The sequence below is a fragment of the Heterodontus francisci genome, chromosome 21 (assembly GCF_036365525.1).
Source record: "Heterodontus francisci isolate sHetFra1 chromosome 21, sHetFra1.hap1, whole genome shotgun sequence".
Lineage (NCBI taxonomy): Eukaryota > Metazoa > Chordata > Chondrichthyes > Heterodontiformes > Heterodontidae > Heterodontus > Heterodontus francisci.
In genome coordinates this window covers 36,582,927-36,593,922 of record NC_090391.1, presented here as the reverse complement: position 1 = coordinate 36,593,922, position 10,996 = coordinate 36,582,927, and positions in this window count along the sequence as shown.

Here is a 10,996-nt window from a genome sequence, read left to right as displayed (position 1 = left end):
GTCCGGCAGGCTGCAGTGTGCCTAATCGGTAGATGAGTTGCTGTTCCTCGAGCTTGCGTTGATGTTCACTGGAACACTGCAGCAATCCCAGGACAGAGATGTGAGCATGAGAGCAGGGGGGAGTGTTGAAATGGCAAGCAACCGGAAGCTCAGGGTCCTGCTTGCGGACTGAGCGGAGATGTTCCGCAAAGCGGTCACCCAGTCTGCGCTTGGTCTCCCCAATGTAGAGGAGACCACACTGTGAGCAGCGAATACAGTATACGACATTGAAAGAAGTACAAGTAAATCGCTGCTTCACCTGAAAGGAGTGTTTGGGGCCTGGGATAGTGAGGAGAGAGGAGGTAAATGGGCAGGTATTACACCTCCTGCGATTGCAAGGGAAGGTGCCCTGGGACGGGGACGAGGTGGTGGGGGTAATGGAGGAGTGGACCAGGGTGTCGCGGAGGGAACGATCCCTTCGGAATGCTGACAGGGGAAGGGAGGGGAAGATGCGACTGGTAGTGGCATCACGCTGGAGGTGGCGAAAATGGCGGAGGATGATCCTTTGGATATGGAGGCTGGTGGGATGAAAAGTGAGGACAAGGGGAACCCTGTCACGGTTCTGGGAGGGAGGGGAAGGGGTGAGGGTAGAGGTGCGGGGAATGGGTCGGACACGGTTGAGGGCCCTGTCAACCACAGTGGGGGGAAATCCTCGGTTGAGGAAAAAGGAGGTCATATCAGAAGCACCGTCATGGAAGGTAGCATCATCAGAGCAGATGCGTCGGAGACGGAGAAACTGGGAGAATGTTTTATTTACCTTTATTTATGTGCTGACTCAGGTCAAGTTCAGAGAGCAGTTCAAGAGCGTGATGAAATATCCGGTTGTTGTGATTGTTAAGATAGTTAGCAAAAAAAATAGCAATGAGCTCAATGCAGTGGCAGTGCTGACTGTTTCCAGTTCGAATCATAGAATGTAACAGAAGTATTAGGAAATAGAAATCATGTTTAGAGTCAGGTGACGTTTTTGGCTTGTGTGTAATTTTTGGTTCAGGTTCAGGACAGTCATTTTGATGAAATTCAGCTACATTCTTCTGTTTATCAGTTAATCAATTATGCACAACAAAATATGTGTCACATCCAGAGTGATGCCTCACCAAAAAGTAGACAAGCAGATCTGGGCTGCAGTTTAGAGATTCTGTTTTGTAACAAATCAGCAGCTTGATTTACATTTGAAGAACAGCTGTCGTGAATCTTGTAATTGTACTCTTTAAACATGACAAATTCTTTAATGGTTTAATTTATTTTTTTCTTGTCAACTGGCACCTTCCAATTCTAATTTTGTTAGAAGCTAATGTTTTCCACACTGTCAGTTCTTACTGCCTCCAAGCTCTACCCGCTATCAGTGATTTTCTCTCTCTATTTCCGAAATGCAGTTTACTTATTATCAAGTTCATAGAGTCATAGAGTCATAGTCATTATTTACGGCACAGAAGAAGATCCCATGGAGATCTTGCCGGAATTCCACAGACCAGTCCAGTCATTCCTACTCCTCCGGTTGATCTCTGTATTCCTGCAAGTCTATTTCCCTCAAGTCATTGATTGTCACTGAATACACTACAGCTGTGTTTATGTGACTTTTCTGTAAAGTCGGTCTGCACAAGATTGAAGGGACGTTTAAAAGATACTTCCATATAACTTGCTTTCGAATCAATGTTTGTGTGGCTTTTTCATTTTAAAAAAAGTTGTAGCAATAGTGCAGAGACATTTAAAAGAACTTACACTGTAATCTGACATGCTATTCTGAATGATGTGTATTCTTTTTAATGATATTCAATATGGAGGTTGAACGAAACTCAGTATGATGATTCAATTTACTTTTCAGGACTGTATATGGTCCTGAAAACCATGCTTTCATGCATACGGCACTGCAGGATAATTTCAAAATAACATGAAATATTTTGATAACTGGTCGTGCAACATATTTTATGGATTAAATCTGTGAGGTAGAAACATATCTCTTCCATTGGGCGGTTGTTATTTTTTTTTTACTCATTCATGGGATGTGGGCGTCGCTGGCCAGGCCAGCACTTATTGCCCATCTCTAATTGCCCTTGAGAAGGTGACAGTGAGCTGCCAACTGAGTGGCTTGCTAGGCCATTTCAGAGGACATTCAAGAATCAACCGCATTGCTGTGGGTCTTGAGTCATATGTAGGCCAGACCAGGTAAGGACAGCAGATTTCCTTCCCTAAAGGACATTAGTGAACCAGATGGGATTTTACTACAATCGACAATGGCCATTATTAGACTAGATTTTTTAAAAATTCCAGATGTATTAATTGAATTCAAATTCCACCTTCTGCTGTGCGTTACTAGTCCAGTGACTATACCACTACGCCACCGCCTCCATCATTCTTACATAACAGGGCGCCACACAGGAAGTAACAAAGAAAAGTCAGGCTCCATTCCCAGCCTGGTGTCGAGCAGGGAGTTTAAGCTGGAACTGCATGAATCATTGGTCAGGCCATAACTTAAGTACTGTGTGCAGTTCAGGTCACCTCATTGCAGAAATGATGTATTTGCGCTAGAAAGGGTAAAGAGGAGATTTACAACGATGTTGCCAGGAATTAAAAAAAATGCAGCTATGAGGAAAGATTGGATAGGCTGGGGTTGTTCTCCTTGGAACAGAGAAGGCTGAGGAGATATCTTATTGAAATGCCCAAAATGTTGAGGTGCCTGAATTGAGTGGAGGTGAAAATCAGTGACCAAAAAAGTCAGTGACCAGGAGGCATAGATTTAAATTTACTGGTATTAAATATATTAAAGGGAAATGAGGAAAGGTTCTTTGGTCAAGATGAAGGTGGGGGTCTGGAACCCACTGCCTGAAAGGATAATTGAGGCAGAAACCCTCAACTTCTTCAAAGAAATTCTGGCTTTATAACTCAAGTGCCTTATTCTGCAGGACCACGGATCAAAAGTTGGAAGGTGAGATTAGAATGGGTGGAACGCTTCTCGGCTGACACAGAAACGATGGGCCAAGTGGTCTCTTTATGTGCTGTATATTTTCTATGATTCGATGATTACCATAGGAAGTTCAGAAGGACCTAATCCCCACTCCAGAGTATTTATAGGGAGAGGTAGTTATTCGATATGATGCTAGAGGAATTGTGAATGAGACAACTGCACTTCAGTAAGGATGCAAACGGCTGCCTCTGTGATATCGTTCAAGGGGAGCTGAAGCCACGTTCTAAAGGTCGCACTGCCTTGTAACTGGCAATTCAGGTCAGCACAACAGATATTTTTATACATGCGGGACATTTCAGTAGGGTAATGGTGACATGTGAAACATTTTCCAGAGCTCTGCGAGGCCCTCCATTCACCAGGTTACCGAAGCCATTTTCCATAGGGCTACTGATTTCATTGAATTTGGCATATCCCCAGCACAAGTGAAGGAGAGATCTGTCGCATTTCACAGGATCACTTTCTTCCCAAAGTGCTCAGGGCCGGCACATATTAGGGCACATATTACATTGAAGGAACTGAACGATGAACCTGTTACACACATTAACAGGAAACAATTCAAATCATTGAATGTCATGATCACTTGTGATGCCCAACTAAGGATCCTGAATCTGAGTGCAGATCACCGGCAAGTGCTCATGATGCCTGTCTTCTCGGTATCTCAAGTTTGCAGAAGTCGATGAGCACATGAACACGAAGATTAGCACAGCTATTAGGTGACAAGTGTCACCCTCCAAACATGTGGCTGATGACATTTCACCACAGAACCAATGGTAGAGCATGAGAAAGGTACAATCGTGCACGTGTGTTAACATGTCGAAGTGGTGGAGAAGAGAATCGGGATGCTGACATCACTTTGTGTGCCTGAAGAGGTGACAGTATTCTCTTGCTAATGTGTCGAACATTGTGATGGTCGGTTGCCGATTCCACAACTTTTCCTGTGAGAAGTACTGACCCTTCAACCCAAAGACGAGATTGTTCCAGAAATCAATTAAATCGTTGATTGCAGCATGGGTGACGTTGCATCCAATTGAGGAATATCTGGCTGCAAACACCAGGATGCCTGGACAGCAGCTAGTGGCTGTTGCGGTTGAGATTAAAAATAACGAAATCCCTCTCTCTCTCCCAGAAATCAGATGAAAGTGTTTTCTGAAAGTTAAACAATTGACATTTCATTTTATCAGGAAAGACTATTTGAAAGCCATTTGAGGTAATACGTGCTGAAGAATGTCAACTTCAGCTGCTTAGTGCAAAGCATTTTAGTGCAAATTGTGTTAATTAACTATTGTTCTACCTCGTAAAAGTTTAATCGCTGATTTTTTTTCATGTTAATGGAATTATTTGGAACAGTTTGCAATGACTGCAGCACAATGCGAAACAAGAATAGCAGTGTCGAATAGTACACAAACACTTCTTTGGGCCTCCTTATCTCGAGAGACCATGGATATGCGCCTGGAGGTGGTCAGTGGTTTGTGAAGCAGCGCCTGGAGTGGCTATAAAGGCCAATTCTGGAGTGACAGGCTCTTCCACAGGTGCTGCAGAGAAATTTGTTTGTCGGGGCTGTTGCACAGTTGGCTCTCCCCTTGCGCCTCTGTCTTTTTTCCTGCCAACTACTAAGTCGCTTCGACTCGCCACAATTTAGCCCTGTCTTTATGGCTGCCCGCCAGCTCTGGCGAATGCTGGCAACTGACTCCCACGACTTGTGATCAATGTCACACGATTTCATGTCGCGTTTGCAGACGTCTTTATAGCGGAGATATGGATGGCCGGTGGGTCTGATACCAGTGGCGAGCTCGCTGTACAATGTGTCTTTGGGGATCCTGCCATCTTCCATGCGGCTCACATGGCCAAGCCATCTCAAGCGCCGCTGACTCAGTAGTGTGTATAAGCTGGGGGTGTTGGCCGCTTCAAGGACTTCTGTGTTGGAGATATAGTCCTGCCACCTGATGCCAAGTATTCTCCGAATACAGCGAAGATGGAATGAATTGAGACGTCACTCTTGGCTGGCATACGTTGTCCAGGCCTCGCTGCCATAGACCAAGGTATTGAGGACACAGGCCTGATACACTCGGACTTTTGTGTTTCGTGTCAGTGCGCCATTTTCCCACACTCTCTTGGCCAGTCTGGACATAGCAGTGGAAGCCTTACCCATGCGCTTGTTGATTTCTGCATCTAGAGACAGATTACTGGTGATAGTTGAGCCTAGGTAGGTGAACTCTTGAACCACCTCCAGAGCGTGGTCGCCAATATTGATGGATGGAGCATTTCTGACGTCCTGCCCCATGATGTTCGTTTTCTTGAGGCTGATGGATAGGCCAAATTCATTGCAGGCAGACGCAAACCTGTCGATGAGACTCTGCAGGCACTCTTCAGTGTGAGATGTTAAAGCAGCATCTTCAGCAAAGAGGAGTTCTCTGATGAGGACTTTCCGTACTTTGGACTTCGCTCTTAGACGGGCAAGGTTGAACAACCTGCCCCCTGATCTTGTGTGGAGGAAAATTCCTTCTTCAGAGGATTTGAACGCATGTGAAAGCAGCAGGGAGAAGAAAATCCCAAAAAGTGTGGGTGCGAGAACACAGCCCTGTTTCACACCACTCAGGATAGGAAAGGGCTCTGATGAGGAGCCACCATGTTGAATTGTGCCTTTCATATTGTCATGGAATGAGGTGATGATACTTAGTAGCTTTGGTGGACATCCGATCTTTTCTAGTAGTCTGAAGAGACCACGTCTGCTGACGAGGTCAAAGGCTTTGGTGAAATCAATGAAAGCAATGTAGAGGGGCATCTGTTGTTCACGGCATTTCTCCTGTATCTGACGAAGGGAGAACAGCATGTCAATGGTCGATCTCTCTGCACGAAAGCCACACTGTGCCTCAGGGTAGACGCGCTCGGCCAGCTTCTGGAGCCTGTTCAGAGCGACTCGAGCAAAGACTCTCCCCAATATGCTGAGCAGGGAGATTCCACGGTAGTTGTTGCAGTCACCGCGGTCACCTTTGTTTTTATAGAGGATGATGATGTTGGCATCGCTCATGTCCTGGGGTACTGCTCCCTCGTCCCAGCACAGGCATAACAGTTCATGTAGTGCTGAGAGTATAGCAGGCTTGGCACTCTTGATTATTTCAGGGGTAATGCTGTCCTTTCCAGGGGCTTTTCCGCTGGCTAGAGAATCAATGGCATCACTGAGTTAAGATTTCGTTGGCTGTATGTCCAGCTCATCCATGACTGGTAGAGGCTGGGCTGCATTGAGGACAGTCTCAGTGACAGCATTCTCTCTGGTGTACAGTTCCAGGTAGTGCTCAACCCAGCGGTCCATCTGTTTGCGTTGGTCAGTGATTATGTCCCCCGATTTAGATTTGAGGGGGGCAATCTTCTTGATGGTTGGCCCAAGAGCTCTTTTCATGCCATCATACATTCCTCTGATGTTTCCGGTGTCTGAGGCCAGCTGAATATGACTGCATAGGTGTTGCCAGTGGTCGTTTGCGCAACGCCTAGCTGTTCTTTGTGCAGTACTTCTGGCTGCTTTAAGTGCTGCGGATGTTAAATCGCTGGGGGCTTTCTTGTAGTTCAACAGTGCAATGCGCTTAGTGGCTATGACAGGTTCCAGTTCTTCATTATGAGATTGAAACCAGTCTGCATTTCTCTTCGCACTTTTGCCGTAGGTGGTCAAAGCTGACTCATAGATGGCGTCTCTGATGTGGGCCCACTTGGTCTCAGCATCCCCTGTGGGAGTGTTTTGAAGGGCTGTTACAAGTGAATTTAGAAATTTTTGTAACAGCTGTGGGTGAGAAATTCTGCTCGTGTTGATGCGCGGGTGGCCCTTCTGCTTGGAATGATGCAACTTCTTTGGTCTGAGTCTAACCATGCTGCACACCAGGGAGTGGTCGGTGTCGCAGTCCGCACTGTGGAAGCTGCGTGTGATATGAACACTGTTTAAGGCGGCTCGCCTTGTGACAATGAGGTCTAGCTGGTGTCAACGACGTGATCTTGGGTGCCTCCATGAAACCTGGTGACAGGGTTTAGTGTGAAAGAACGAGTTGGTGATGCAGAGGTTATGATAGGTACACAACTCAAGCAGTCTCTGCCCGTTCTCATTCATCCTTCCAACGCCATAGCGCCCAAGGCAGGAGGGCCATGAGTCATGGTCAGCCCCAACCCTGGCATTAAAGTCCCCCAGCAGGAATAGGTGTTCGGTGTTGGGGATGCTGCTAATGATGTTATGGAGTTGTTCATAGAACTGGTCTTTAGCTTCATGTGGGGAGCAGAGTGTTGGAGCATAGATGCTGAGTAGGTGTACTGGACCAGAGGTGGTGAGCAGTCGGATGGACAGTATGCATTCCGAGCCATTTGAAGGTGGCTCTATCATGCTGAGCAAGGAGTTTCTGATGGCGAAGCCCACTCCATGCTGTCTTGGTTCTTCAGGATACCAGCCCTGCCAGAAGAAAGTGTAGTCTTGCTCTGCAAGAGAGCCACTCGCGGGGAGGCGAGTCTCCTGAAGTGCTGCAATGTCCACATTGAATCTACTGAGCTCGTTGTTAATGATGGCGGTCTTCCGAGAATCGTTGATTTGTGTAAGGTCTTCCGACAGGCCAGGACACATAGTTCTGACGGTCCAGCTTGCAAAGCGAAAGGCTGGTACCTTCTTTCCTTTTTTCATGTTGTTTGGTGCGATGTATTAGTCCACCTTTCGGGCAATGACCCTGAGCTCCAAGCACCCATTAAAGCAGGCAGACTGTGGCGGGACAGAACCTTATTGACCGGGGGCTGCCCGGTTTGAGGCGGGCGGTAGCTGTCCAGTGAGGTGCAATGACCTCTCCCACCGACAAAGGCAACCCGTGGCGCCCAGTTTCTACGCCAATTTATCTGGACTTATAACCCGTAACTGCTGCCTTCCGTGTTGTTTTAGTCGCTGTGAGGCAAATATGGAGTGACCTCTCCATGGCGCATGCCTGGGCAAATTTATGGAGGTTGAGAGTTGCCCAGTCGTCAAAACCCCCCTCTCGGCCTTTCTGGTGGGGTCCAAAGGAGTGCAGGACACGACGTTTGGCACCAGTATGGCTGCAGGAACTACCGGAAACATGCCAAAGGTGACACATGACCGCCTAGGGGTTCCGCTCCGGATTTTCTGTTAGGGTTTACTCCCTTAGCCTTGGTCTCTCCCGAGACGCGCACAAGGCAGTGGGGTTGTTGGGGCCCCTACACAGGTGTAGGATGGTGCCGCTGGGAGGAGGGGATGCAAGGGGGAGGGGTAGAAGGAGGGGGTGGGGGGTGCAGGGGAAGGGGGTGCGGGGTGAAGATGGTGCGAGGGGGGCGGGCTGGGACGGGGTTGTGAGGGGGTGAGCTGAGAGGGTGGAGCAGGGAAGGGGACGGGGGTGGGGGGTTGGTAGGGGGGGTAAAGGGGGGGGAAGCTGGTGCAGGTAATAAGCCATTTCCTCAGTGCCCACCATCGACGTCCGGAAAGCTCATCCACGTCCTTCGGGAGGTGAAGCATCATTTGGCAGACTTAGAGGTGATTACATTTGCTATGGGATTTTTTTTGCAGTGGTTTAAATAAAGGCATGCAGCATTGCCGACAGTGTGCTGCAGATGCTCTCCGAGCAATCTCCCCCGGGCGCTTTGAAGTTGCGGCCGGGGGGGGTGCCGTTCGTGGATTTTTTGGGTGTTCGGGGCACCTTTTCTCAGGACTTCTCTCGGCTCCCGCTGCTCCTTCTTCACCTCAATGGACTTGCCGCATGCCGTGGCTGCAGACACTCTGGGTGGTGAAGACAGCAGGATCGGAGATCAAACAGTACACAAACAGTAAATTCTAAATATAAGTCATAATAACTAATACCACATAAACCTGTCCTCAAAAACAAAACAATAAACGAATTCGCCCTGGCATCTATGCCTGTGGTTCGATATCATAAAATGGATGGGGCTGGGTGGGTTTACTTAATGTATCCTGAGTCATCCGGATTCCTGTCCTGTGGCAGAGGCATAAGCAGCAACAGATTACTCGTCTTTGGAGTTCGGCTAGCCAGAAGCTGTATCTAGTAAAGGTACAGTTGCTGGCTCGTGAACCTGCACGCTGTCTGTACTTGTAGCTCCCAGGAGCAGTTCTACTTGCAACCTAATCATTCGTGCCAAACTAGACATATATATCGCTGCTTGCCTCAAGGTAATTTGCGGCATTCTGATTGAGATGGGTCTGCAGTGCAGCATTCAATGCATCATCGAAAACTTGTGTGGGAAGAGCCAGCTGCTGACAAAGTGTTGTGTTCCGCCCTCACATCCTGCTTCAACTCCACCCCCTCCTGCTTCAACTCCATCACCTCCTGCTTCAATTCTCTCACCTTATGACAAAGAGTTGTCTTCAACTCCCTCTTCCCCTCTCTGATCAACTCAGACATTGCAGTTGCCTGTTATGTTCACTGCGCAGTACTTCCCTCACTTCTTCAAAAAAATCTCTTATTCTTAAGTCTCAACATGTATCTGAGGTGGTCCATGTGTCCCTGAAGACAGTTAAACAAGTAATTGCGCTCTTGCAGGCCCTTCACCTCCCAGACATTCAGACCAATCTGGCACCCATTCTGGTAAGGACCCCATGGCACCAGCTGCATGGCTGCCCAGAAGGTATCATCTGTGCCTCGCTCAGCTGCTGACATGAAATTTACTCACTCCAATGGCTGTTTGACCACTCCTCACTGAAGGGGTTCGAAATCATAGCAGCTGCCTGACTATCACCTCAGGTCCAATGAGATCCTTTAGCCAAGCCAACGACATTCATCCCCGCCCCAAACCCCCGTTCCGAGTGAAAGAACTCTGCCGGAATTATGGGCCAAAATCATTTAAATAGAGCAAAACAATAAACAATTTACATGTACTTCCTTGATGTCTTGCGATAGAGCTGTGCAGACAGGGTTGCATATATTAAAAACAAATTCACAACTCCGCTCTCTGGCGTGCAGATAAAAAAGATAAGTGCGAATCACTTCGTCAGTCCTTTATCCAAGGCAAATATGTTTGATGATAACTGCAAGAAACAACCACCCACATTTCACCACCATGTGTACTTTCAGAGAAATAATAAATTAAAATATGCAAACAAGCATTGTGCCTGTTCATGGTGAGTAATTAGATGGCAGTCTGTTCCTGGGGGTAATTTGATGGAGGTCTGTTCACAGGGAGTAATCAGATGAGGGTGTGTTCACAGGAGGTAATTAGATTGGGTTCTGTTCACGGGGTGGGGGGTGGAGTGGAATTAGCTGGGGTTCTGTTCATGGGTGGTCTGCGGGAAATTAGATGGGGGTCTTTTCAGAGGGATAATTAAATGGCTTCTGTTCACGGGGGGGGGGGGGGCGGTGGTGTTGCTGGAATTAGCTGGGGTTCTGTTCATTGGTGGTGGTGTGGGAAATTAAATGGGGGTCTTTTCAGAGCAATAATTCGATGGGGGTCTTTTCAAATGGTTAATTAGATGGAAGTCTGCTTCCAGGGCGTAATTAGATGGGGGTCTGTTCACAGCAACAATTAGAAGGGGTTCTGTTCACAGGGGGAAATAAGATGGGGGTCTATTCCCAGAGGTGGGGTAACTCGGTGGATGCGTGCTGCCGGAGGATAATTTGATGGGGGTCCATTCTCGGCGGCTATTTAAATGGGGGTCTGTTCACGGGGGGCAATTAGATCCGGGTCAGTTAACTGGGCGGAAAATTAGATGGTGGTATGGCCACAAGGGGTAATTACATGGTGGTCTGATCACAGAGGGCAATTAGAAGGGGCTATGTTCAATGTGGGGGGGGGGGTGTAATTAGACGGTGCCTGTTCCCAGCGGGTAACTCGATCGGCGTAAGTTCTAGGCAGGTTATTGTATGGGGGTCTGTTCACGGAGGTAACTAGATGGGGTTCTGTTCACGGGTGAGGGGGAAATAGAGGGGGATCAGTTCACAGAGGTGAAATTAGATGGGGTTCTGTTCGCAGGGCATGAATAGATGGTAATCTGCTCCTTGGGTTGGAATTAGTTGA